This window comes from Rattus norvegicus, chromosome X (genome assembly GCF_021556685.1).
Source record: "Rattus norvegicus strain SHRSP/BbbUtx chromosome X, alternate assembly SHRSP_T2T, whole genome shotgun sequence".
Taxonomy (NCBI): Eukaryota; Metazoa; Chordata; class Mammalia; order Rodentia; family Muridae; genus Rattus; species Rattus norvegicus.
The window spans coordinates 106105812-106111053 of NC_141554.1; the positions used below are offsets into that span (position 1 = coordinate 106105812).

At 41.6% G+C, this 5242-nt stretch overlaps 1 pseudogene; it reads left to right on the forward strand.

Moving 5' to 3' along the window:
* Nucleotides 1-4814: 4814 nt before the first annotated feature.
* Rps29-ps8 (ribosomal protein S29, pseudogene 8) lies at nt 4815-5038 on the forward strand (annotated as a pseudogene).
* The last annotated feature ends 204 nt before the right edge of the window (nt 5039-5242 follow it).

The following is a 5242-nucleotide window of genomic DNA, read 5'->3' on the forward strand; positions in this document are numbered from 1 at the left end:
ATATACACCTCTCCTGAGAGACACAGCCAGAATACAGCAAATACATAGGCGAATGCCATCATTAAACCACTGAACTGAGAACGGGACCCCCGTTGAAGGAATCAGAGAAAGGACTGAAAGAGCTTGAAGGGGCTTGAGACCCCATATGAACAACAATGCCAAGCAACCAGAGCTTCCAGGGACTAAGCCACTACACAAAGATTATACATGGACTGACCCTGGACTCTGACCTCATAGGTAGCAATGAATGGCCTAGTAAGAGCACTGGAAGAGCTTGAAGGGGCTCGAGACTCCATATGAACAACAATGCCAAGCAACCAGAGCTTCCAGGGACTAAGCCACTACCTAAAGACTATACATGGACTGACCCTGGACTCTGACCTCATAGGTAGCAATGAATATCCTAGTAAGAGCACCAGTGGAAGGGGAAGCCCTGGGTCCTGCTAAGACTGAACCCCCAGTGAACTAGACTGTTGGGGGGAGGGCGGCAATGGGGGGAGGGTGGGGAGGGGAACACCCATATAGAAGGGGAGGGGGAAGGGTTAGGGGGATGTTTGCCTGGAAACGGGGAAGGGGAATAACACTTGAAATGTAAATAAGAAATACCCAAGTTAATAAAGATGAAAAAATATTAAAAATTTAAAAAAATTATTACAAAAAACAAAAAAAACAAAAAACAAAAAAGAAAGAAAAATGCTTTGTACAAATGTATGACATTTTCAAAGAATAAACAATAAATGTTATTGGATCTTTCTAATTTGGTTTGAGAAATAAAAAAAAGAATCCTAAAAAAACGTTAAAGTTTAAACAATGATAACTTTTCAATTATTATTATTTTCGCCACAGGCTTGGGAATAGGGGAAGTTTGAAACTTTGGGGGAACAATTGTAATTCTTAATTCTTTGTGGGATGTTGTTATTCTTTTGAATTTGATTTGGCAATAATTATACAATGTCTTTTTTTCTACCTGTTTTTGAAATATCAATAAAAGACTGGCTAGAGAGTGAGTGTGAGAGCACCTGAGGAAGCGAATGCAGGAGCGAATGTGAGAGCGAATGTGAGACAGTGTGAGAAGAGCATGTGAAAGTGAGTGAAAAGGGAATGTGAGCCATGTATGAAGATTGTGTGTGTGTGACTGAAGGAAGAGTGCATGTGGTATGTGTGTGAGATATGTGTGAGGTGTGTATGAAGAGTGTGTGTGACAATGAATAGAGGTGTGTAGTTGTGTGGGAGTTCAAGAAAAGAAGAGCGCAATGGAGAAAAGCAGAGTGCTCAAGAGAAGGCAGAGTGTGTGTAGCCTCAAGATGCAAGCAAGTGAACAAGAGAGAAAGAGGAGAGAGAGGGAGACGGGGGGGGGGGGGAGAGACTTTAAGCCTTGAAATTGCCCGTCAATTTGTAGTCAAAGAATAGTCTGTGTATATTTATTATGTGCCTTCCATATGTCCCTGCTTCCAGTTGAGAACTCTGATCCTGTGTCGAGGCTGGACCTTGGCACAAACTGAACCATAGATTCATCTCTGTGTTCTCTTGGAATGAGCCACCAGTCTTCTAACTGTGTATATTTGAAGTTCCTATTGCTCAGCCAAAACATCAGCAGGAGCCCATAAATTATAACCCGCCTGACAAACCACACAGCCATTTTTCTTCTCTCTCTTTAAAGACATTTTATTATTTATTTTAAAAATAGCTTTATTAATACTCAGAGAATTTCATACAACATATCCTGATAATAGTCACCCCCCACATACTTGCCCAGCTCTTTGCAGATCAACCCTCTTCACTCTTACCTCCCTACGTACCCAACTCCAGGTTTTCTTCTCTTTCGAACCTATCAAGTACAATTTTTATTGCCATTTGGCGGGGCGGGGTGGGGTATGGGCCTGCCCTGGATTTTGTTGACCTCGTGGGAGGGTCACACACTAAAGAAAACTAACTCTCCCTCTCCTAGCAGCTATCAACTGTCAATAGTTCCTCAGCTAGTGGGATTTCACGTTCACACTCCCTTCGTGTGGTTTGCTTGAGCTTGCGTAGGACTTGTCTGTGCTCTCCTGGTCCTCAGGAGTTCACGTGTTCCCCTGTTTTGTTATATCCTGAAAGTGTTGTTTCTTTGAAGTTATTCGACACCTCTGTCTTTCCCAGTCTTTCTACCTACTCTTCTGCAATGATACCTGAACCAGGGGTGAGGAGTGTGATAGAGATGTCGCATTTAGGACTGAACTCTCCACAGTCCCTTATTTTCTGCATGTTGACCAGGTGAGCACCCATGTTAATCGCCACCTACTGCAAAAACTTTCTTTGATGAGGGTTGAGAGAGGTATTAATCTATGAGGATAGCAGAAAGTCATTCGGAGTTGTCTTAACACTGTGCCCGTTTAGCAGAAAAACAATATTAAGTTCTAGGTATATGACCTATCTAGCCACAAGTTCTTTCCCCAGTAATGCCAGAAATGAATTTCATTTCATTGAGCACACCTTAGATTCATCAGAAAATGGTTGGTTAACTTCTGTAACATTCATGCCCCTCTTGTAACAAGAAGGAAATTTATAGGCCCAGTCATTATATATTGTTGTAGGTCACAGGATTTGCATCTGAGTGAGATTGACAACTGCCTTTTCCCCTCTAGCAGTGTGTACAGCACCTTCCAGCACTATGCAAGCTAGCAAGCAATGGTAAAGCCTTTAGTTGAGTACTTTAATTGATTTCTCCATGTTCTATGACTCAAATATGTATTATCTTCAGCAATAAGGTCTTATTGTCAAATTCTGGGGGGTAACCAAGAGCACTGGCAATAGCTATTAACATAGGCTTTTGAGAAAGATAAACAACCACAAGCACTGCTCAAAGTCCTGCCCGTGACTTAACTTCACAACTGCTCCTCAGAAACTGTTCAAGAATGGATGTCTTATTTTATTTCCCTATTGCAGTGATAAAAAATACTCTGACAAAAGCCACCTGCCCATGTCCCTCTATTGGCAATAGATATCAAAGATTGGGTAGCAAGCACCACATTCAGGGCTTGTAGCAGTCTGAGGAAGAAAGGGTTCATTTGATCATAGCTCCAGGTTGCAGTCCATCATGTCAAGGAAGTGACAAGAGCAGGAACTTGAGAGAACTTGTCATATCACATTCACAGTTAAGAGTTCAGAACAATGAATTAATATGTATCACTGTTGAAATATCTTTTTATTCAGTTCAGGAACCTCTGCTAAGAGAATACTACTACCTACTGTAGGCAGGTCTTCTCACTTCAATTAGTGTTATTCAGATAACCCTGCACAGACATGCCCACAGGCCCAATGGATCTAGACAATATCTCATTAATGTGTCTTCTAGGTGATTCTAGGCTCTGTCAAGCTGACAGTCAACACTGACCATCACAGGACCATAATGTTCAGGTCTTACAGTTACGTGTGGTACTTCAATATGATGTAAAACTATCCATAAACTAGACAAGACTTTATTCTTCCTAAACCAATGAATTGTACAGAAATCTCCATGCAGCCAGGTGCAGATGAAGACAATACATTAGAGGCAAAGACCATGAATATTTGAACAATTTTCTCACATAACTTTTCACTTCAGGGCCTATTGGAGGCCAATCCAGATATATATCACCTCAGTGGGTCAAACAACATTCAGTTCACAATGGACAATTCAGGTTGCATTGTAACTTGGCAGTCCACGATGTGGTGTTCTGTTTCCATTAAGGACTAGTGAAGAATCAGACTCCGTTTCTTTAAAGGAAGGCTGCCATCTGAAGAAGACAACAGGGTTCTGCCTGAATGTTACATGGTCTGGTCTGTTGTTCATCAATAAGAGATTGCAGCAACAACAAAAACTACCCACAAAACCAAACCGATCCCAAACCCAAACTCACACTGAAACTTGCAGTATGACTTGACCTGCTGGATTGTAGAATGAAGGTATTAGAGTAGCTTGTATCACGCTGTGGACCTAATGTCCACCTTTTGTTTTATGGGCCACACTCAAAATTAACAGCCCTTTAAGGTTAATGTGACCATATAACACATCCATATAAGGAATAGGCTACATCAACAATAAACAATTAAACCATTGGATGTTGGCCCTCTGTTTCAGTTGTAGAAGTGGCCATGTTCAACAGCTCATTATTTACCTTAAAGAGATATTTCTTGTGGTATGTAGTCACTGGATCACTAGGAATTTTGCCAAGGTGAAATGCTCTTCAATTTATCATTCAGTACCTTACATGCAAACTGTTTCTTTTTTTCTTAAGAAAATTAAATGTTTCTGTGTTTCTCAAATTAGGCTGGCTGGCTTGTTTGCTTGAGAGAATTAATCCCAGCATTCGAGAAGAAAAGGCTGGCAGATCTCTGTTTGAGGCCAGTCTGGTCTACAATAGCAAGTTCTGGGTCAACCAGGGCTACATAGAAAGATCCTGTCTCAAAAATCGACCAACCAACCAACCAACCAAACAAACAATTAAACAGGCAAAGAAACAAACTGTGTTGGCTAATCTTACGCCAACCTGACACACAAAACTAGATGTATGTGAAAGGAGAGAGGCTCAACTGAGAAAATGCTTCCATAAGCATTTTCTAATTGATGGAAGATGTCCGAGCCTATTGTGGGTGATGCCATCCCCGACTAGTGGTTCTATAAGAAAGCAGGCTGAGCTAACCATGGGAAGCAAGCCAGTAAACAGCAGCCTCCATGGCTTGTGCATCAGCTCCTGCCTTTTGGTCCCTGCCCTGTTTGAGTGCCTGTACTGACTTCCTGCAAATCATGAGCAGTGTTACGGAAGTATAAATGAAATAGACCTTTCTGAGGCAAGATGGGTCGCCAACAGCTCTACTGGAGTCACCCTCAGAAGTTCAGCCAGGTTTCTAGCTCTGGCTGGGTCTGCTCTAATCGCCACAGTCTGATCCGTAAATAAGGGTTGAACGTGTGCCCTCAGTGCTTCCGTCAGTACGCGAAGGACATAGGCTTCAGTAAGTTGGACTAAGCGACCTGAATGGATTATTGGACTGTCTATCCAGTGAAACCGAACATGCTAGTCTTTGTGCACAAAGAATAAAAAGTGAAGGCTTTAAAAAAAGAAAAGAAACGGACTCTTTCCTTCTCAACTTGCTTTTGGTCATTGTTTCATCATAGCCACAGTAATCCTAACTAAGACACAAACAAAACCAAAACAAAACAAAACAAATGCGAGTGTCTTTTCAATTAAGTCTAGAGTCTTTGCTATTTATTCTTCCCCTTTGT